At 35.8% G+C, this 24396-nt stretch overlaps 1 long non-coding RNA gene across 1 annotated transcript in view; it reads left to right on the plus strand.

Annotated features, from left to right (window-relative positions):
• The window catches only part of LOC137857648 (uncharacterized), a 695515-nt gene that overhangs the window by 511791 nt on the left and 159328 nt on the right, over positions 1-24396 (plus strand). The gene's annotated exons all lie outside the window — the stretch shown is intronic.

Genomic DNA, 24396 nt, shown 5'->3' on the forward strand with positions numbered 1-24396 from the left:
GTGTTCTGTATGTATGCTGCCTCACGTTCACACTGTAATTGTATAAATAAGATTTGCTAAGTTACTGTACCCCTGACTTTAAATAAAAGCACAATTTCTTGAGGTTGCTTTTATCATGGAGGGAATTATTTTTTTTTAGATTTCTTTTTAATTTTGGTCATTGTCTAACAGCATTTAATAAATCAATGTTATGAATACTTAAATTAAAATGAATTAATTTTGAAGTGAAACTTAAAGTGAATGAATTTGGGGCAGGGAAACAGGACTTTCCCTTAATCATTTCCATTAGTGATAATGCACTTCTGTTGTTTTTTTCCTGTGGGTTTTTGGTGGTTGTTTTTGTTTGTTTTGTATTTCTCATGGATTACATACATTAAAGTTTTGTGAGGACTCAGAAAAGCAATTGAAGTGTGATTTATTCATCCAGCTTTCCTACTAGAAGGAACTATGCATTTTCTGGAATGTAAGATCTCAAAATTTTTATAATCTGAAATGCTTGAAAGAGCCTTAAGAGCAAACTGCTGATGTCTTGGCTACCTGCACTGCATGACCTGTTTCCTCATCCTTGACTGAAGAGTTGAAGACCTAAGACTGCTTACTTGATTAAAAAAGTAAAAGAAAAATCATCTATGGAAACACTGATTTTCAAGTATTCCCTAAAGAATTAGGTCAGAAAGTCATAAATTCGTGAGAAGCTTGCGTATAACAGAAGTGAGAAATAGATCAAAGTAATTGCTACCTTAAATCAGACTTTGGCCTGTTAGTTATGCCTATAGAACAAGCATTCTGGACTGACTCCAGAAGTAAAGATTTCTTCCTGAGGGGACCAATAAGAAACGATCAGACTTTTCTTTGATGAATATACCATTCTTTCCCTTTTTGAGGCCACCCAGTCTAATGCTGGGGCTTGCATGTTTTCTTGTATGTGAAAGAAATCTGTAAGATGATAAAAAGGGGAAAAAAATATTAATTCCATGTACACGTTTCACCAGCTTGAGTTGATGATAAAGGATGTAAGAAAATGAATGAAACACTAAGCTATTTTTGGAACTAGCAATGACATGCTGGAACAGCTGCATTTACCTGGTTAACAAAAGGGCATAAGGAGAGAAGCAGGAAGAAGGAAGACTGGTTTTGTTTTGATTACAGCATGAAGCCTGTATACCAAAACTGAATTTCTAGATCTCCCACACTTTCGTGTGTGACTTTGAATATGGCATTTAATATTTCTTATGCTCTAGTTCTTTGCCATTCATGATGGTGGTATTTTTCCTGACTCCCAGGCATTCCTGGGGAACTTTGCAGTAAGTTCTATATAGGAATGGCAAAGCAAATTAAACAATTGCTTCGAGGCTTTAGCCAAATGAGAATTAGTGCTCTTTTGTCATACAGATTTTGTGTAAGTCTAAACTATTTTGAAAAGAATAGGAATAAAAATACTGCCTGGATAATATTGTTTTGAATGAACCTTTTATTTGTCTATTCTCTAATTAATCACCATCTTAATTGGTACTCAAAATTAATATTTAATTTTAGTTGATTTATTCACTTAAGATGCATTCATCTAGCAATGTGGGTTACTCACTATAAAAATTATCAAAAAGAAACCTAATATTTTTCTCCAAGTTGCATCTGATCTCCTAGAAAACCATTTCCTACTTTCAAGCAGCTTTCATACAGTAATAAGATTTCTTTCAGCATTAGTGTATCCAGGATAAATGACACTTTCTACCTCTGTATTTTGTTGGGGGCCTAGAAATAATGTAGACAGCTAGCATCTGTACTACACATGAGCTCTTACTGAGAATATCCCAAACAGAGTGAAAAGATCATTAATAGCCCAGATTTCAATCTTCTTTATGCAGCTCAGGTATCAAATGAGTAATTTGCTGTCCATAGCTTTGAGAAGCTCAAATATAAAAGCTACAAGAGACAGGATAATGGTATCTTTGTGATTACACTGTTTTTCTAACTACTTTCAAGGTTTTTGCTTTCAGTTCTGCCTTAACGAAAAGATAAGCCTGAAAACGAGCCAGGTCCTTATTAAAAGCATAGCATATGTCTAGAAAAAAAAAAAAAAAAAACAAGTCTCGCTGTTCAGATTTATGTCTTTTGGCAGATTTATAAGGTGTTTCCATATAGTAGATTTGACTCCATGGACAAGTGCTGAAGGCTTTATGCTTAATTTCATAACTGTTTAAAAATTCTGATTATAAGATGTTCTTGATAATAGGATTTATTCACAGTAATTACCCTTTTCTGGACCAGTGGTGATGCTTGTACCTTTTTATAATAAACATGTTTCACAACCATAGTTGAAAGGGCCAAACAATAAGGAAAAGATGAGTTACACTCTGCATCTGTCCAAACTTTTACATACTTTTGCTCTAACTAACATACATTTTATAACCATCATTTATTCAGCCATGTGCTCTGCAGGTAATGGAGTAAGATGATGAATTCCATACATGTGCATCTTATAACTAAGTTTGTTATTAAATCTCTGCATATAACAAGTCTTTGCCAAAATGTTTTTAGATCATACTAATTAAACCAGAATCAACAGTAAGCACTTGTTTTCCAGATAGCTTTAGCTGAGAACAATACTTCAGGGGCTTATATCCCAATCACGTACACTTAGAATATCAGAAAGTACATGCGTGTTTAAGTGAAGTAATTCAAAAAGGGAGAGCATGTGAAATGTATTAATACTCTAAGGTACTGCATTTGGTTGCTTGCCATAGGGAACTGTAACACTAGCATTTTTGTAAAGGTTGTGGAAATATAGGCTCAGTCACATGGTTAAATTTTTGCTTGTGACAAAGGATACTTGAATGACATGTTAAAAAGGACATAACGTATCTTCCACTGAAGGTTTGATATAGCTCTAAATTGCTGGTTTAGTATTTTTCAGGAAATCAGAGACTGTTTTGTAGATTACTTTTTATTCTGTGAAGACCAAAGAAAAAATGCTTTTAGATATTAGTGTCCTCACATTGTTACCTAAGTCACTACTTTTTTTTTTTTTTTTTTTTTTTTTTTCCATTTGATAAACTTGTAGATGGTTTGTAGTACTGCAGATAATAGGGGTGTTTAAAATGAAAGTCAGAATCCTCCCTGGAATACCTAATTATTTTAAATAGGTCATATTTGAATCTGAGTTTTCAGATATGGATTTTCTCCTGCTGTCTTTGTTACAGTATTTCTTTCCTATTATTGTTCTCTATATATCTACAAATAATGTTGTAAACCTTGAACATCTTCGATATGCAATTTTTCAATCTTATTAGTTCTAGCACCACTTAGAAAAAGAATGCATGGAAAAAGCCTTCACATGCCTTTTGTTGCAAGACATTTTCAGTGTTTCAAATAAAATTCATGGAGAAATGCACAATAGAGGTGGTCACTAAGGCAAAACAATTTCACCAGAACATTATTCCATTACCTCTTTGTCAAAAGCTACTATTCTTTATCATGCAACTGAAGAAAACAAATCAAAACGGTGCTCCTGTATACATTAAAAAAAAAAAAAAAAGCAAAAAACATTTAAACATTTAAAGTATCTTTTTCATTTTTTTTGTTTGTTTGTTTGTTTGTTGTTTTTTTTTTTTTTTTCAATCAATAAAGAGCTACATGAAGAATGGATCACAAAGAGTGCTGGCTAACAATCATTTTTTAAGACTGGGACAAGTGCTAGATTCATAACCATAACCGTAGAATGGCTGGGGTTGGAACAGACCTTAAGGAACACAGAATCATAGCATCATTAAGGTTGGAAAAGATATCCAAGACGGTCTGGTCCAACCATCCCCTCACCACCAATATTGCCCACTAAACCATATCCAACCTTTTCTTAAACACCCCGAGGGATGGTGACACCACCACTTCCCTGGGCAACCCATTCCAATGCCTGACTACTCTTTCTGAGAAGAAATTTGTCCTAGTTGCCAACCTGAACCTTCCCTGATGCAACTTGAGGCCATTCTCCGTAGCCCTATCACTAGATATTTGTGAGAAGAGGCTGATCCCCAGCTCCCCACACCTTCCTTTCAGGTAGTTGTAGAGAGCTCTCCCCTGAGCCTCCTTCTCCAGACAAAACAACACAAGTTCTCTCAGCTGCTCCTCATAAGACTTGTGTTCCAGGTCCTTCGCCAGCTTTGTAGCCCTTCCCTGGGCACACTCCAGGGCCTTGATGTCTTTCTTGTAGTGTGGGGCCCAAAGCTGAACAAACTACTCAAGGTGTGGCCTGACCGGAGCAGAGTACAAGGGAACGATCACCTTCCTGGTCCTGATGGTTACACTATTCCTATTACAAGCCAGGATGCTGTTGGCCTTATTGGCTATCTGGGTGCACTGCCAGTTCACATTCAGACAAGCATCAACCAACACCCCCAGATCCTTTTCTTCTGCATAACTTTCCAGCCACTCTGCCCCAAGCCTGTAGCACTGCATGGGGTTGTTGTGGCCAAAGCGCAGGACCCAACACTTAGCCATGTTGAACCTCATCCTGTTGGCCTCTGCCCATTGATCCATCCTCTGCAGGGCCTTCCTACCCTCTGGCAGATCGACGCTTCCCCCCAGCTTGGTGTCATCTGCAAACTTACTGAGGATGCACTCAATTCTCTCATCCAAATTATCAATAAAAATATTAAAGAGGGTGGGCCTCAACACCAGCCTCTGGGGAACATCACTCTTGACCAGTTGCCATCTGGATTTCACTCCATTCACCACCACTCTCTGGGCCTGGCTATCTAGACAGCTTTTAGCCTAGCAAAGAGTGTTCCTGTCTAAGCTGGGCTGCCTGCTTCTCCAGAAGAATGCTGTGGGAGACCCTGTCAAAAAGGCTTTGCTCGAGTCTAGGTAGACCACATCAACAGCCTTTCCCTCATCCACCAGGCAGGTTCACCTGGCCATTGAAGGAGATGAGGTTGGTTAGGCAGAATTTACCTTTCATGAGCCCATGCTGACTGGGCCTGATTCCCTGGTTGTCCCACACATGTTGTGGGATTGCATTCAAGATGATCTATTCCAAATCGTTCCCCAGCACTAAGGTCATGCTGACAGGTCTATAGTTCACCAGATCCTTATTATGACTTTTCTTATAGATGGGCATCATATTAGCAAGTCTCCAGTCATCTGGGAGCATTCTGGTTGATCAGGACCACTGATAAATGGTGGAAAGTGTCTCAGCACTTCACACCTGCCACCTTTCTCAGAACCCTCAGGTGGATCCCATCTGACCCCATTGTCCAGGTGGAGTATCAGGTCTCTAATTATTTCCGCCTGAATCATGGGAGGGTTATTCTGCTCCCCATCCCAGAATCATCTAGTTGCAACCCTGCTATGGGCAGGGATGCCACTTACTAGATCAGGTTTGCCCAGGGCCTTGTCCAACCTGGTCTTGAACACCTCCAGAGATGGGGCATCCACAGTTTCTCTGGGCAACTTGTCCCAGTGCCTCACCATCCTCTGAGTGAAGAATTTCCTCCTAACCTGTAATCTAAATCTCCCTTCTTTTAGTTTAAGGCCATTAATAATTCTATTTTTTTTGCCCTATTATTGAATAAATCTTACCATATCAGGAAATTATATCTAAAGCAGTGTAAACTATTCTCTATTTCTCTCTCTCACTGCTAACCCTAAACTTCTGTGTATTTAGTCTACATTGTTGAGAAAATGACATTCTTACTCTACTTTCTTCATACACCAGTACTCTTCATTCATCACCAGTGCTCTCCGTTGGTAATAGCTTCAGTTTACAAGTCTGTGCTCCACAGTGATAGGAATCTCCAGAAAGCTCAAAGACCTGCTGACAGAAACCATGTAATATCTCAACTGAACATAGCGCTCGGTGGATGATTTCCCTGGTGTGATGCTGCAGAAGTCTACTGATTTCTCAGAAAAGAAGGTTGTTCATTCAGAAGCAACTGAAGTGCTCTGTTGAGAGAAGCAGATACCTCTGTGATTATAAACAATGCTATCAGGGCATTTTTTTTTCTGTGTTTCCAGTTTCCTAAATGTTGGCTCTACAGCTGTTATCTCAGTTATGTGAAGTGGGAAGAGAACGTTAATTCTGATCATAGTGAAGACAGTGGGAACTGGGAGATTTTGCAGAAATGCAAATTATTTTGCTTAGCAAAATCAAGGTAGTTTAATAGAGGGGAGAACATTGATGGTTGCTTAGTGACAAACTATGGGCCTGAGAAGCTAAAGGTATAGTCAAGATAAATAAAGCTGAGCAGTTAATTAAAACTGTACTCAGCAATCATAAATCAGTCTGACTGTTACAGCTCTTACTACCTGTATCAGAAATAACGTAAAAGTAATCAAATACAAGGGAAAAGATAAACCAGAGAGATAGACAATAAACACCTCCTAACTGCTCTTCCTTTATTTGATATGTGAACAGTGCATAACATGTACAATTGAATGCTCCAGTCCCTTCTCCTAACAGGAGAAGTAGAAAAAAAGGAGAAAAAATGAAAATTAATAATACTAAAGTGAAGCATCATGTTTCTGATAGATATCTGTAGTAAACATTCATTTTTGTACTCTGCTTTTCAAAATTCTGTAAAAGATCAATAGCTTTAAAAACTAAATACAAAACTTTTTTAATTTGGTAGGGTCCTAATTTAATATAAAATTACATTTAGCAATAGAATTACTGTGGTTAGTGCATAGGCTTCTAAAGAATTTTAAATCTATTGAAAAGTCTGATGTTTTTCAGGTAACACATTTCTTATTATTTGTATCATCTGATATTCTGTAAAATCTTTGTGATTTTTCTATATTGATAACATTCTAAAGAGTGATTTTCATACCTGTATGTTACACCTATAAAGCTTCTTAATGACAAGTCTTATAAGCTCAGACTTTAACATCGAATTTATAGATCTAGAGACTTTCACCATAAAGTGAGTCAGAATGGGAATTTTGCATGGCTCCAAAAACTGAATACTCATTGATAATTTTCTTACAAACTGTATCAAATAACAGATGAGCAAAACTTCAGGAACTAAACTCATTTAACTTAATCTATTGTTTGAGGCCAGTAACAACATCTAGTAAAACAATTGATGATACATTATAAAAGTACTCACCAGAATTCATCAGGCTTATGTGTCACCTGTGCCTAGTATTGTAAAACTTATTAATAATTGTACAATCATACAGAGATTTATTCTTAGTCTTTAATAACCTGTAAATATTTTGTCATAAACACTTCATGTTTCAGTTAGAGAAATGTGCTATTTCTTTTTTAAGCAGTGCAAGTCACACAATTTACTGTGCATATTCACTGTTGAGTACAAACAATTGGATTTAAAATGAGAAATCCATGCTGATTTTGCGAATGAATTCCCTAAGATGTAAAGTCTTTTATATGTGTTGAACTAGGTCACAACCTCCAGGTCAAATGTCGCTGTGAATTATAATAATTGCAATTTATGGTAAAGACTAGAGTAAGATTTGAAACCTGTCAGTACATATCATGAAGTGGAAATAAATTACAGCTTGTCATAAATGACAGATTTCTGTTAGGTGCTTCCTTTCACTTTGACTGCATCAGACCTTTATCCGCCCAGCAATTAACTTTATTCACATTAATATTCAGCAGTGTTGACAAGACTGACACAGTAAAACTCAGTTTGTATAAAAGTAAAGATAGATTGATGCAGAGTTATTATATTGTCTCATAATTCACTGTTGAGAGGAAGATCTTGATAAATGAAGAACAAAGCTATTGACTCTGGTGTTGACTTACTGTGCCAGAAAGAACTCTGATTTTCTGTTTTCTACAGTACACAATTTTTTGTTTGGAAATAAACAGTAATTTTATCTAAAGTGTTACTAGAAGTAATATTAATGCACTGGTATCATCCTGTTTATTATTTCCATATTTTCATTGGCTTCCCATATCTTTTTTGAATGTGTAGAATAATTATGGTTACATGTAATGTCAAATAAGGCTAATCGTATATTTAAAGCAAGCTTTTAACTTCTCTGGGAAAGAAAAATATGTGCTACTGCTGCCTTTGCTAAGGTTATGGCCACACAAAACCAAAAAATATCTTTTCAATTAAAGTGGAAAGGAAATCACTGCTAAAACCCAAAAATTTCCCCAACAGTTGCTGTATTCTTATATAATATTGCCCAACAAGAAGTAAATTTAATCATGAGAGAAAACAGGTTTGCTAATGTTAAAAAGAATTGTTACAGATGTTGTAAAGAGATTTAACAGCTGCTCTTTCTAGGTTTATAGCATTTACTTAAACTACATTTACAAAATTGCTAATGCACGGTTGCAGCCATTAGAGAGACACAAATTTTAAAGTACAGATATAAGCTTTCTCCTAGTACCATTTTACTTTTATAGTGTGTTTTTTCTTATGGAAAAATCAGAAAGCCCTTAATTAATCAAGCCTTATCTTAGGCACAGAGTTTGAGTTAGATAAATAAGATTTTATGTTACAGTAGTTGACAGAAATTTCTGTACAGCTTCTCACTGAATGTGTCAATTTTACAGTACTTTCCTCAACAGGCACTCTGAAAACGATGGAAGTAATAATAATTCATACCAGCATTGCCTAGAGATTTAGTCTCTTTTACTCCCTGTTCTTTCCTATTGAATGTGCTGATGTAGGTAGAATAAAAGAAGTCTGAATCTCTCATGCATGATATTCTTCTGTTACTACTTCACTACTTCAATAGAATAAGTTCAATACAGGGAAACAAGAACATGTTGGAGAAGAATTATGAGTTATCCACAACAAGTTTTACTATGCACTAACCAAAAAGAAGAGGTAAATGTCATGGCGGAATAACTAAAACCCAGTTTATTGTTTTTTCTTGGTGTCAAAATGTTTCCTGCAGCAAGGTCAGCTGAGAGCAATTTGGAGCTGCTCCTCCAAGAATTAACTTTGCTTTAAAATGACATTACTTCATTTTTATATTTCTCATTGTATGCTTATTAAATGAGGAACTGAGTTTACTGTCTGTAACTATTAGACTTAAGGTTTGTTATCCCTTAAGTGTTAATCTAGGAGTTGCAGGTTGTGCTATTCCTGTCGAAACAGGGAGTAACCTTACCTAAGTGTAGTGGTGCTTTTCAGCCTCACCTCCTCTAGGTGAAGGTATGAGAAAGTATTTAATACTAAAAGGAGAGTACTGATGGTGTCCTTCTTGCATCCAGCACAAGCATGAATTCTCTGATCAGAGAAGCAATTAATTTTGTCCCTTTATATCAGGCTGATGAACAAAATAAGTATGTCATCACCCCATCAGTCTTGTGTGTCTCAAGTGAAATTTTATTGTGGCTGATCTGTTTGTTAAATTTATTATCAATTTTATGACAAACGAAAATGTTCAGATTTCAGCCATTCACTACAAATGCTCACCAAGATGTATTATAAATTTGTCCTGAGATTGCTATGTGCAGACAAATCAGATATTTGTCTCTGGTGAGGTCTAAGGTGATTAGAATTGACCAATCTTTTTTTTTTTTTTTTTTCAGGAGGAAGTTCTTCACAGAGAGGGTGGTTGCACACTGGAACAGGCTCCCCAGGGAAGTGGTCACTGCACCGAGCCTGTCTGAATTTAAGAAGAGATTGGACTGTGCACTTAGTCACATGGTCTGAACTTTTGGGTAGACCTGTGCGGTGTCAAGAGTTGGACTTGATGATCCTTAAGGGTTCCTTCCAACTCAGGATATTCTATGATTCTATGATTTTATTTTTTTTTAAGGAGAAAACGCCAACTGCATCTGTTACATGATAGCAATAAGGTATGAAGGAGTAGACAACTTATTTTTAAATCTCCATTCAGCCTGATTTGGAGGAATAGCTTGAATATGATCACTAGGATATAGATTAATTGTCAGGCTCCTGGACATTCTTAGATGGAGCTCTTAGTCATTCCTTTTCTTTCTGTTTTCCTTTATACAGACACATATGTGTTTATTTACACACTTGAATTTCCATGGCACTGTGAACGCTTCACTGGATCATAGACTTAACTTTCTGATTTTCTCTCCTTCATCCAATGGGTATAAAACTAATGATCCAAAGTTTTACCCAGAATGCCTTATAATCTGTGTGCATGTGTTGTTGATGGACATGAAATAACAAAAACCAGAGCAGGCTGCTTAGATACAGTGCTGTTCTCACAGCAGCTCTTTTAAATAAATTTCAAGACTAGCATATGGGGAAACAGCTATAAAAGAAGAGTACCCTAATTTGAATTTCTGTCTATCAGTTATCATGATTAAGTTTCTATGAGTATAATCCCCATACTTTTCAAATGCCATCCAGTTGTTATACCAGTAGTGCAGTCCGTATTATAATCTGAAAAGCATTGTTGGTATTCCTTAGTAGTGTGAATATTGGAGTACACAATATGCTTCTTCAAGTGTATCATCAGGAATCATTCGGTTTTCCCTAAATTCCTAAACACTAAACTTATATTTAAATATTTCCATTCCTGTTGATTGTAATACACAATGATTCTTTCACTTGTCTCAGGCTTCCAGCACCAATATACTAACATCCTTTTTTTCAGGATTTCAGTTATTTGCCATAGTTTTCAATAGTTTATTGATTATCTTATCTGCAAGACAAGCCTTTTAGCATACTTGTATGTCTTGCAGTTTTCTTTTCTGTGTCAAGGTAACTGTGAATCAGAGAACAAGACAGAGATCTTTGTGACTTTTTATACCTGCTGATGAACCTGCTGGTCACCTAAAGAATGACAGAGCTCTTTTCTGTGCATGTGTGATTCCCTCCTGTCAACAGCTGGATATGGCTGTTGTAAAAAGAAATCATCACTGAGATCTTACGCGTTCTTCACACTCCTCCTTTATTATCAGGATATTTTTGGCTAGAATTTGTTTTCTAGTGGCAAGCTGATTAAGCTGTAACTTAGTTAAATTTCATAAACCCCAAACTGGCTGCAAGCCTGGAAACACTGAAACTTTTGCCTAATTGGAATCAATTGCATCTCTATTTATACTGGATTACAATGTTATTGGCTCAATTTAGTTTGTGGGAAATAAATTGTTGACGGTTTGGCTGAGCAGCTGTAACAATGAAAAACTGAAAAAAAAAGATGTGAAGATAACAGGCACAGCCTGTTTAGCATTGCTAAAGCCATTGACATTATCATGGAAAAATGGCTTCAAGCCAAGAGAAGCTCGTTTGGACAAGATGGAAGAGAGAAATTGTGGAATGTTACTGAACGTTGCAGACTCAAAAGATATGTTTATACTATCACATTGGCACATTCCCTGTTTAATGCCAGGGTCCTAATCCACTATTGTTCAGTCTACATAGATGTTAATATGCACACAAGCTCCATTCTGGGAGGAACGAAATATTTCTCTTGAGGGGAAATCTTACACATGCAATCTCTGTAGACATAAAGGGCAGAGTATGCTGGTTTCTTAGCCTGCCAATGTGCAGCAAGGATGTAAGACATGCTAACTACCCTTAAAGCACATCTTCTCTTGTAGATATCTTATGATCTTCTTATCGGTATCAAACCTATATGCCCACTCCCTGTATGATGTTATAACAATATAACTGGCAGCCCCAGCAAGGAAGAACTTTAAGCAGCTTTCTCTAGGAGACAGGCTGTCTTTTTCTCTCCCTCCTCACCTTTCCATTCATCACTTGCTAGAACTCTCTTCTCCTGCAGTCCAGCAAAACTCTGCAGAAACCCTGACTTTAAAAACTCCTCACTGAGCTCAAGGCTCTGCCTCATAATTTAAGTCTGTGTACATTTGCCAGGAACTGCTGTGTCATCTTGGACATCTTTAGTAATTCTTCTTAAAGTCTGCAAAGGAAGAGATCTATCTGGGTCTAGGCAGCCAATTATAAATTTGTGAAGTTTACACAGGGTGTTGGGTGTGGGGCATCAGCTCCATGTCCTACACATTGCTTTCTGAACTTTTCAGTGCAGTATACCATGTGTTAGCAGACAACATGTGTCACCAAACACTACCAAGATTTGGCAGACTTGTTTTAAATCCATTTTCTGATAATGGAAAGACATGATATCTGACGGTTTTAAGACTAAATTTTACTGTAAATTATAAGATTTTGTGTTACTGGCTGCCATTATGACAGAGCAAAAATTAAGGGAAGTTTTTCTCACCCAAGCTAGGATGGACTGAGGCAGCAGAGAAGGGTGCAAGGAGACAGTCTGCAGAGCATGCAAAATTAAGTGACCTATGCAAAGGTGTTCTGGGAGGCTGTGTGGTTCTGTGTCCACACATAGTACGAAATCTTTCTTGAGACCTGATGCAAGGTGTGGAAAATACAGCAGGCAAGCTGTATGGACAGCTTTGAGTACAACAGTGCCAAAGGCATATGTGAGGGTCTGCCTTCCTTCTTCCAGACAGATCAAGTATCTAAATAGAGTGCAGGCCTGTCTCTAATGAAAAATGCTAGAGTTTTTGAAAAGAAGAAAAAAAAAAAGAGAGAGAGAGAGTATTATTTATCTGAGATGAATTAAACCGAGGATTTTGGACCACTGTTGAATGTAAAAAAAAAAAAAAATACTTTGGCTAAAGCATCCAGCTAAGAAAGATGAGAAACACACCTAACAGGACATACTTGCTGCTCTGCTTTGCTTATTTATATATTCATTGTTTTTGAATATACCACTGGTATATTCACTGTGGTATATTCACATACTGTGGTATAATCTGAATATACCACTGTGGTATATCCAGATTTCGCAGGCCGAAACACTAAACTTAAAAAGAAACCCAGTGTTCATATTTTGAAAGTTTACTTCAAAATAAAGCATAAAGTAATGCAAACTGTGTTTGCAGACAGACTGAAGCCATGCAATGTATCAGCATTTCCCATCTGTCCTTAATCTCATTTGGATATTTAGCTTTAAAGCCTGATATGTTTTGTTAGCTACCATATTCACTGTTTTAGGAATAATTATTTTAATGCACATACTGCAGAAAGAAGTGAAACTGTTGGGAGTTATTATGACTTTTTCATTGAAGAAAATATAGAAGGAAGGACTGAATTAGGACAGAAACAAACATGAAACAATAGGGAAAAAAAAAAGATAATAGAAGGAAAAGAAAAATAGAGAAAACTGGAACTTGTAAAATGAAGGTTCTCTCATGAATCTTGAATATGTCATAGAGGCAGTGAAAGAAGGTAACAAAACAAAAGAAAACAAAAAAAACTCAGAGTTTGAAAACTTACTTAATCACTAGTCTGTCACCCCCTGATATTAGAAAGCCTTTCACAAAGAATTGAGAGCAAACCTGAATTCATCCCCAGCTGACAGGAAACGCACTCTCCTCTTAGATGTTTAACATTCTTGTCCTAGGCTGAAACAATAGCACGGCAAGAAGTCTTATGCTTCCCCCATACATCTTAGTGTGGTGTTCTTTGAACTCTAATTATGATTACTTAAGTACTAATGCTATTAATTGCTTCCATGCTGAAAGATGCGGCAGATGTATTTATCAAATGCTTTTATCATGTGCATCTGGACAGACCTGTCACATCTGGGAATTCCTCTCACTTGAGTGGGATGTTCTAGAGAAACCTGCAGTCACATTATATATCTTCTTTTAAACAGCACTAAAGAAAGCTTAAAAAGTGAGGGGGGATTGCCTCCTGTTTATTTTTTTTTCTGTTTTTTTTGTTTTTTTTTCCCCAAGATATTCTCTCTTCTCTTTGTAAATGACTGCTGAAAATCCTAAATCCAGCCTTGGGAATAGCTCTGAAATGAATACAGCTATGTCTGTTTATCCCAATAAGAGTATAAATACATATGTTCTCTAATCAAAAATAAATTTTCAAGGTATTAGCTTTAAGTGCAACCATTCATATACACCGTGGTTCAATAACACAGTGGTAAAATGATCAATTTTCATTGTACTTTTTTTATTGGGCAAAGTTTCACAAAAGCTGGGGGTGGGGGGAGAGAGGGGAGGAGCTTTTTTTCTGTTTGGTGAGGTTTTATGTTTATTCAGTAGCATTATAGCTTCTCTTTATGAAACAGGAAAATAAAAATTGAAGAGACAGAATAATGATAAAGGTGTGACCAAGAAATCTGAGTCTTTACTTCAAATTTCAGTTTGAACATTACTTGTTTTCAAACTCTAATGAATTTGAAACATTGCCGTTTTGAAGATGCCACCCCCCAGATCACAGCAGGAACAAGAGTACACAATCAGATAAATTACTTTTCTGTTTCTAACACCTTCTCACTAAATTGATTTAGCTTAACATAATTGAAAGCTATATTAAATAACTTATACTGATGAGTTTTGAAATTAAAAATAAACAAGTAACATGTAGTTCAAATGGCATATGTAAAGACCTACTAGATATGTTCCACACCAAACTAAATCTCTTGATTCTGCTGTTGCTTCTAGTGCCTGTGCACTTTAACAGCTAATAAGCTTGAAATGAGACATTGTTACACTAATGATTATTGCAGAAAGGAGAGATTTGGACAATGTCATGACCCCTTTCCTCATTTGTCTCCCCTTCTTCCTTCCCTCCACTTCCCTGATAAAATGTCTTGGAACTTGCTAAACCAAAATTTAAATATAAAAACATATATAAGCATATAGGTATTCACTGCTTGAAAAGTACATTTAAATCATACAACTGTAGATATAAGTCAAATGTTCTCTGAACAGTTTCTTATTTATTCAAGTGAAGTCTTATCTATTCATTATGTATTTATTATTCATTTACTTCAGAGGAATCTTTACAGTTTCAACCATACAGCTTGTGACAGGACCACAAACAGACTCTGGTCATCCATTTACCTGAAACCCTTCAGCACATTAATTGAGCATATAGAATGTTCATATTTGTGTCTAGTAAAACTACATTTTGTTAGATCATTAGAACTAGCTTTTGAAATAGAGAAGACACATGCTGGGTGGGATCTGAAAAAAACAACAACAACAAAACACAAAATCACATACACCATACACATATACGCAGAAATCTAAAACACAGATTTCTTGGGTTCTTGGCAGGAGACCAGTATGAAATGAGCCAGGTTATCTGCTGCTGCCAAATCAACCTGAAATATAAAAATCAAAGGTATTCCACCATTAAGAATTAGTAACAACCACAGTGGGTTAGCTAGTAAAATGTGCGGTTGGCTTTCTTAAAAAGCGAAGAGGAGTAGCCGCCAAATTTTCAACAACAGCAGCCCTCACATCTGCATATATTTGCCAAGTCAGAACTTGTTAAATCAGGTATAGCTCTTCCTTGGTCTTGGTGAGTTTTGGATTGCACAGTTTAGTAACTGTTTTTTGTTATTGTTGATGATGTTGGTTTAGTTTGTTTGTTTTTCACAAGAGAAATTTTTAAATGTAACTTAGACCTCTTTCAGATTTCAGTAAATAATAGTAATAGATGAAATACCGTTTTCCTTTTGGCACCAGTACTATTTGCATAGTTTCCTCCTCTGTGAACATAACTGGCTAGTCTTCTCAAAACATGCTCTAATTTAAAACTTTGTAATTTTTATTTTTTTTTTTTTTTTACAAAGAATCATAAAATCATTAAGGTTGGAAAAGACCTCCAAGATCATCTAGTACAACCATCTCCCTACCATCAATATCACCCACTAAACCATGTCCCTAAGCACTCTGTACTTTTATGCAAAGCCCTGCTTATCCTTGTGTTTAGATGCTGATCCCCAAGTTTATTGGGTAGGAGCATGAGTTTTTTTCCATCTAACAAAGACTAGATCTGTGTGGTTCATTGATTCTTGACTTCAGGAAAGAGGCTCTCCTGGAGAGCAGAGCAATTGCAAGTTTAGCAAAGAACTTTCGTAAAGACTTAACTGTCACAGCAGAGAACAATATAGTAAGAACACAGCAAATAAAGTCCTTTTTCAGACTGGTGTTAACAGGGAGACCTACTAGCTTGCAGGATGAAAATTGCAAGTAATGTTCTCATTAGTACTTTTTCTTCTTTGTTTGTTTTTCTGTAGAGTGAAGATTAATAAAGTTCAAGTCCCTCTTTTATTCCTGTCTAATTTGTCTTCTTTCCCTATTCCAGTTTCCCTGGATGGGAACATTAAACAGAGGGGCTGTAAGTAAGCAGTATCATACGGCTTTGTAACTTCTAGCCATTACGCTGAACAGATGACACCACACCATCCACCTGTTGTCTTTTAGCGTTTCACATGCATTACAGAAGAGTTACATTTTCTGAAAATGGTCTTAAGGTGGTTTTACCCTTCTGGGCATCTGAACTCCACCACAACCACTCTCTCACTCCCCCTCAAAAGAAGAGGGAAAGAAGAAAGTATGATGGAAAGAAAAAGGCTCATGGGTTAAGACAAGGATAATTTAATTAAAGAGAAAAGAAAGAGGGGAAAAAGAAGCAAAGGTCACATGGAAGAAAAGAGGGAAAAAAAAATCATTCTCTACTGTCCATCAGAGAGTGATGTTTGGCCACATCCTGGGAAGCAGGGCCACATAGCAGTTGTTTGGGAGGAGAGAGGTCTTCATAACAGAAGACCCTCTCTCCTTCCCCTTTCCCACCTTTTACTACTGACTGTGACATCATATGGTATGGAATATCCCTTTGGTTGGTTTAGATGTCCCCTCCCCAGTTCTTGCCAACTCCCAGCCTACTTGTTTTGGTGGGTTTGGAGTGAGTCTTGATGCTGTGCCAGCATTGTTCAGCAACTGACAAAACATTGGTGTGTTACTGATGCTGTTCTAGCTACAAGTGCAGAGCTTAGCACTATATGAGCTGCTGCAGGGAAAGTTAACTCCATCCCAATACACATTTGAGTGGTTCAAAGTCTTGCTACATAACTGCAGCATTGTGATTTGTGTTATAAGTATGTGACATGTCTGTGAATCAGAAGATTCATAGCCTGGTAAATCATGTTCACTCTGCAACCAACTTCTACAGGTTTTTATTTTGTGCTTGCTTTAGCTGGGAAAATAATAATAATATATATATATATATATATAAATCTCTACAAAGCAGTAAAAAATATACTTCTGGTATATTGTATTAAAGTTAAGAAAAATGAGAAAATCTTTGGAAGTTAGAATTTTTGTGGCAAAAAGTTATTATACTGCAGTTGGAGTTTGCTAGTGGGTATTTCTTTTTATTTTTATTTTTATTTTTGAGTGCTCTGCTGTACCAAGCACAATAAAATTACTTCTATTCAATTGAATATTTGCTCTTGTCAAAGGTTAATAGTGTAGGTTCAAATTCAATCAGTGTAAGAGGCTTTGGCTTTGATAGGTTTCAAGGATACTTTCAGCCTGTCAATGGCAAAGTATGAATCTCACTTTGCCTTGAAGAAGCATTAGGAAGTTTCTAACTTCAAAGTTTTATACTTAATAAAGTTCTTTGCATTCAAAAATGTCACATCCTGACATCTATCTTTTCTCTTGTGCAAGGCATACACAATGGGAAGAATAGTTGGAGCATCAGAAAAGTTGAGCTAGGATTTGAAAAATATGAGACCAAAGTGCATCCATCAAAGCAAAACCTTTGAGACCAAACTGAACACATTGGAAGCCTGATAATGAGTGTATGCTGTTATGAAAAAGCACGGTGAATTCTCTGAAGCTATACACCTAGAGTCAGTTTCGCTTGTCTGCTACTGTTATCAGTCATGGATAAAAGCAGGACCTCTGACCATCACATTGTCCATGAAGCTGACACATTTGTTTAGCTTTTGTTTTACCAACTGTATATCATGACCAATACGATCCTTCTATGATTATGCATAATGGTGTGCAATAACATGCCATATTTGCATTTGAATCCTGAACAAATTTTTTGAATCTTTAGTAGATTAAATAATAATTTGTGTGTGTGTGTGTGTTTTCAGGGTGTATGAGAATAGTTTATTTGAGTCACCATATATAGCTGAACATCTTTGGAGATTTTGGCTGGGTTCAATCTACTTAAACTTAACTTCCAGATCTGAATCACAAAGACTTCGTTTTAACAGTAGTGGAAGGCAGATTAAAAGAGAAAGAAAGAGGGAGAGAGCAACTCCACTGAAGTGGAAATGCATCAAAGCATAAATAATCTGCTTTTCTGTGTAAAATGAGCAATGGAAAATGTTCAGCATCCATGTATTTGGGAAAAATATACCTTTTTTTTCTTGTAATCCTCAGGATTTACTCGATTCTTGGCAGAGCATGAAGCCTCAGTCTACATCATTATACCTTCTGGTGGCTGCAGCTGTTTTTTTGCACCTGTTCACTTTCTACAAGATTTTCAAGTTGTGGACAGTCTTTCCGTAAGTTTTAATTAATAATGAAGGGGTTTTGTTTTGGCAGAGTCAATAACATATTTTGGATATGTATATGCTTGCAAAATATTCATTTCATTTAAAAATAATACTTTCTATTTTTCCTAAGATTTCCTAAAATATTCCTTTTATAAAGGAGGGTAAATATTGAGAAAAGACTTGCACACAAAGACATTTAGTTATGTGAAAGCAACAAAACAAGACAAAATGTTGCAAAGTTGGCAATAGATTAATCCACAGTAAAAGCAATAAAAAGAATGAAAGAAATAAAATTTGAAGTGCCTACTGAGTTCTAAAGGAACTGTAAACACTCAGAAAAAGCTTGGGTACCATGCCAGACATTGCAGTGAAAATATTTTCTTGTATAATCTTGTTTCATGCATAAATGACAAAAAAAAAAAAAAAAAAAAAAAAAAAAAAAAACAATATTTGAAAGGTAATTTCAGACTTAGTCTGGTGGACAGATACCTAATTTACTGTTTCCCAAACTTCACCTCACTTCAACTTCTGCCTGTATTTTAAGCCTATACAGATGTTTTCACCTATCACTAGAAAAAAAAAGATCAAAACCATGTTATCTGTAACTCTAAACAATCCTCTGTTTTAATGCTGTGTTCCCCATGCATGACAGATTCATGTGGGTGGATTTCTTGGCAGAGTTGGCATTACATGGCTATAAATCTTATCTCATCTTGGCTGTTGTTTCATGGATACATAATTGGATGATTTTTAGGATGAACTTTTAGTTCCTCCAAATAGGGACACACCTTTAGAACAATATTTTAATTGATGCTGCATGAGTATACTGTGTTAATAAATTGAATTTATGGTATTGCATATAGATAAAGGATGATGACATTCTCAGATGTAGAAGACAGAGGGAATAAAAGAAACCTCTAGTGAGCATCCCTTTTTATCCAGCAGTCATAGGTCTGAAGTCACCATGCCTACAGCAAATAACTTTATTCAGTGTTTGTATCCAGTGACTTCGTTAACGTTGTGTGTTGTGTTTCGAGGCAAGTGCTAAGAGAGCTCTAAATGTCTGAATTGTATGTGTTAGCACTCTTAACATAGGATATTTTAAAGCTGTGACACTTTATATTAGAATGAAATCTTGCAGGTCTGATAATGGGATACTACAGAATCTCAAACTTTTTCTTTCACGCTTCCTGTTGTCTTTATAAATATACAGAACTATGAAAAATTAAATACATGTGAATAATTGTATTTTTTAAACATTTGCATGAGCTCAGTGGGAAGATTCCATTATTATTGAAAATGGGTAGGGTTTTTTTTTGTTTGTTTGTTTTTGTTTTTCCTTGGTTTCTTCTCTTAGAGTACTCATACACAAAAAATCAGTTTATCCATGTGAAACAGGTTTATGTGAATATGATGCTTTCTTATGTTATAGATTCCAGAAGATGGTAATAAGATAATAAAGTCTCATTTTCTTATCTGACAACATAAAAAATATTTAAGGTTTATTTTACCTTCTAGCTGAAATATAAAAACAAGGAATTATTGACAAGCAAGCTTATTGAAGGGCACACATGCTAGAAAGGTTTGAAATTACTGGAGAATAGTTTCCTGCACGTAATTTAAGTAATTGAATGTAATTGTTACATTTCTGTTTAATTTTGAAAGTGTTTCAGTTCATCATAAAACTTCATCCAGACATAATATCTGTTTGATTCTATTAAAGATAACCTCTTGCTCAGCTTCTAAAATGGCATGCCGCTTATTCAGCTTAATTCTTCTTTTACACAGTATAATTTGATTTATCCTACCCTAGAACTTATTGGTGATAGCTGCATCCTGTGACTACAAAAACAACAATAAAATTCTTTGATTCTTGCAGGCTATTTAAAAAGCTTGGGCTTTTTTAATCACAAATTCAAAAGACTAGTATGGGTTAAAATCTGACTCAAAAAAACATCCATGTTTGATTGTTCAAGGAAAGCAAAGACATACAAAATTAGAGAGTTTTTTCATACCTACAGCATTATTTTGCATATCACAATTGACTACAACTCAACCCCATCAAAAGGTAAATCAGGGAACTTACCCTGAAAACTTTACCCTGAAAAAAAGTATGTATGTAAGTATTTCACTAGCTCCATAAACAAGTGCAACTGGAATCTAAACCAAAAAGGTCAGTTTATTAGAGGTTCACTAACCTAAAATGGCAGATAAAAATCTGCCAAAATATATGTCCCAAGCACAACCAGCTAACAGGCAGCATATTAATCGCAAGGAAGAGTTGTTTACATTATTAGACTTGTAAAGCATAGCCATGGTCACCTCAAGCTTTGAAGGCACAGCTCATCAATTACTGCACTAATTGTTTGTTCTGTTTGTGTCTCAGGCTAAAAGGAAAGAGTCACTGAAGCAAAAATGAGACACACAGAATTGCTACCTCAGTGACAGTTCAGTTTCAGCATCTCATTATTTGTTATTTGTTTTGTTGTGCATATGTGACTTTAAGTTGAATGTACTCATGTATACTCCCAGATGCATACTGTGCAAAGCTTGTGAAATCATTATGCACATTATTCTGCAACTCCAGGCATGAAAGCTGCTTCTTAAAGTTGTGCCAGTTTCTTAGCTTTTCTTTCCAACCCAAGTAAGAAATACCAAAGCCACTCAATTTGAGATTTGGATGTCTCTATCTAGATCTTATATTCAGGAGTTAACATGCACATTTATAGGAGGAAAATACATCCATCTGAACAAGTGCATCTTTTGACACATCTTAGGAAACAGATTTATTTTTTTTTTTAAATCATTTACTCCTGTATTTCTCTTATGAAAAAGACCCAACTGCAAGGTCTTAATATCAGTATTGTCCAAATGATGGTGATCTAAGGAAGTTCAGAAAGAACATATCCATTTTCAAATTTGAATTATATTTTTTGCATAACATTTGTAATATTTATTAAATCAGCATCAACTTCTACAGTAGGTATGGATGTACACAGATACAATCTAAGATCTATCTAGTGAAATGCTCTGGTATACTCTTGTTCAGTATTCACAGAATCATAGAATTCTAAAAATGAAGTATAAAATAAATAGAAATAAATAATAGAATTCAAAATTCATTTCTAAAATTTATTTCTAAATAATTTCTGAAATAAATTATAAATAAATCATAGAATTCAAAAATAAAAATAAAAAATCAGACTGTGTATCTGAGAGCATTGTCCAAATGCTTCTTTAACTCTGGCAGGCTCAGTGGCATGACCACTTCCCTGGGGAGCACTTTGTGAAAAACCTTTTGCTGATATCCAGCTTGAGTATTCAAAGTATTCTGTTAGTATTCTTCCAGTATTCAAAGTTTACTTTCCAGTGTTAGCTCTTGATCCATAATTCATAATCAAAGTGATCCAATTAATATAAATCACCAGCAGTCCTTTCACCTAATGAAAAAGTAAAGATACCAAAAAGTTCGTGGGCAGGGTATTTGCTCAGTCCTTTCTTTCTTAGGCAAACTCCTGCTGTTGTGGAACATTTCCTGATATTTCGGGGAAGTTTACAAGTGGAAAAACTGATCTTTGTAGCTGGGGCGCTATCTTACATTAATGTTATAATAAAGAACTGTGGTCCTTCACTAGGAATATGTTATGCTGTCGCATACCCTGTTTTTATATGAAGCTATATTTGACTTTGAATTCTACACTTTGCTTTTCCTCCCAAGTAACGGGGCAATTAGGTTAAGAACCTATATGTGTCTATCTCACTTTAAATGACATGCAATGTAGAGACCTAGAGATTTACAATAACTTGTGCAAGAGATCCTCCCTGCCAACCCTTCCCATCCCCACCTCCCCCCAGCAGGTAGGCCCTAGCTCTAAATTAAATGGGGCACAGAACAATTCCAATCTTGATTTACTTTACTTGATACTTTATCTCTTTCCTAGCCATAAAACAAACCCAGAAAAGATCCTTTTTTTTTTTTTTTTTTTTGCTAGTAAACAGGAAGCTAGCTGCCTTTGTGCAGCTTTCATACAACATTACTGTTCTTCCTTGTTTACCTTTAAGCACATAATCAATGCACCTGGGTACACTAGGTTAGACATGAAAGACTAGTCACGCTCTGTAGCCAAAATTTTCAGTAGCGTTTGGGACTGGCATGGAAGTTTCCAGCAGCTAAAAGTGAGATTTTTGAGTTTTGACTGTGACAGCTTTTTTCATTATACAAATTGTCACAAAGGGACCCAGCTTTCCAAATGGAAATGGGAAATAGTTGTGCAGAGAAAGACAAATATGCCGTTCCTTATTTTAAAAGTCACAAAAATGAGAGAGAAACTATGGTGATAAGGGGCTATAAGAAAGAAAATGAAGCCAGTGAAAAATCAACAATAAATAAATAAATAAATCAGGAATACTCTCTCTTTTCCTATGGATAGTAGTTTCTTTGCACTGGCCAAACTATTGATTTTCTCTGAATTAAATAGTTACTAACTTTGCTGAAAACACTTTCCAGCTAGAAATGGGCAAGTCCTAACAGTTTGGAGCAGATTTGTAAGGGCATACTTGGGCACTGATAATGCCTCCCTACTCTGAGGGAACCTTTTGGATGTTATTACTTCCTACTTATCATTTTGCTGAAGAGTTGCTACTGAAATATTTTTTTTTTTAAATATATCATGCTTCAGAATTACCCTTCAGCATATAATTCAATGAAAACACAAATGAATTTGTGGAAGACAGGACGAAGTTTGAAGAACATTTTTGTTACTGTTTAGAATTCTAGACTATCTAATTTTTCTCAGACTATTTTGTATTTTGTGCCTTGTCTTGTATGACTATTTGACAAATAAAATAATGTTTCAGAGCTCTATAAATAAATAATTATTCTTGGTTTCCAACAAAATTTGAAAAAACACCCTATATAACCACAGAATCACAGGACAGTGTAGGTTGAAAGGGACCGCTGCAGGTCATCTGATCCAACCCCACTGCTCAAGCAGGGTCTCCTGGACACAGTACGCCAGGAGTGGCCTTACCAGTGCTGTCAAAGAACGGTCTTTATTCTGCCAGTAGGGCTAGAATTATATTGGTATTTGTTTGTTTGTTTGTTTCAAATGTATTTCTGCAGCATTAGAAATTAAAGAACATATGTTGACTAGCAAAATAGGTTCTGATAGGCTAGGATGAAGATAAAGAAAGAGCACATGCAAATCTTCAGTGTTTTTATTTTTTTTAAGATAAATTCTGAAGTTGTTATAAATCAGTCTTAAGACTTTATTAGTAACTAAAGCATGGTATGCTGAGGTCACTATATGGATACAACTTCACAGAGAACACAACCTTTGCAGTAAATACACTGACTTTTGCAAACTGTAAATCATCTGTGAGCCACTACTGTTCTACTAATTACAGTAAGAAGCTGTGCTCATTAGCTGTTCTCATCTGGTTCACTGCACGAGCTAAATAGTCCGTAAATGAGCCAGCAATTATTGCTGTATTACTGCTACCAGCTCTGTTCATATCAAAATATCTTCACCAAATGTTGTGCTTCTTGGTATTATCACGTTAGGAATTTCATAATCATGTTGAAGCAGGTAACTGGGAGGTTGTTCTAGGAAGATGGAGGAGTTTCTAAAACTTCTATGAATGACCGGCTGTCACAAACATGTTCACCTTATATATGACAACCTCTTAAACCAGACAATTGCATGAATACATGACTATGTAAATATAGTACTTAATGAACTAGGAAAGAGAATGCACACCTAGCTATTCATCCTCATTGCTTCTAATAATAAACTTTAGTTATGTCTTATATTTAAATATGTAATTATGAATGGAAGCATTACGGATTTGGTAGCATTCATAAGCAGTTTAGTAAATTAGTCACCTAAGTGTTGCTAGTAGTATATATACTGCATTAGTATAGGAGAAAATATGAACTTAATGTTGCATTCCCACCAGTGGCATCTAGAGTAAGGTTCTTCAAGAAGTGACCAATGTGCCAAATACAGCCTACATGTCCTATCCAAACATCCTGAAAATGAGTTTTCAGACAGGGAAGTGTGCTTTAGACTCAGAGGAACAGGAACTGAAAGTGAGGGTTATGATCTTCAATTTCCTTTCCTC

The sequence above is a fragment of the Anas acuta genome, chromosome 5, assembly GCF_963932015.1.
Source record: "Anas acuta chromosome 5, bAnaAcu1.1, whole genome shotgun sequence".
In the NCBI taxonomy this organism is placed as follows: Eukaryota; Metazoa; Chordata; class Aves; order Anseriformes; family Anatidae; genus Anas; species Anas acuta.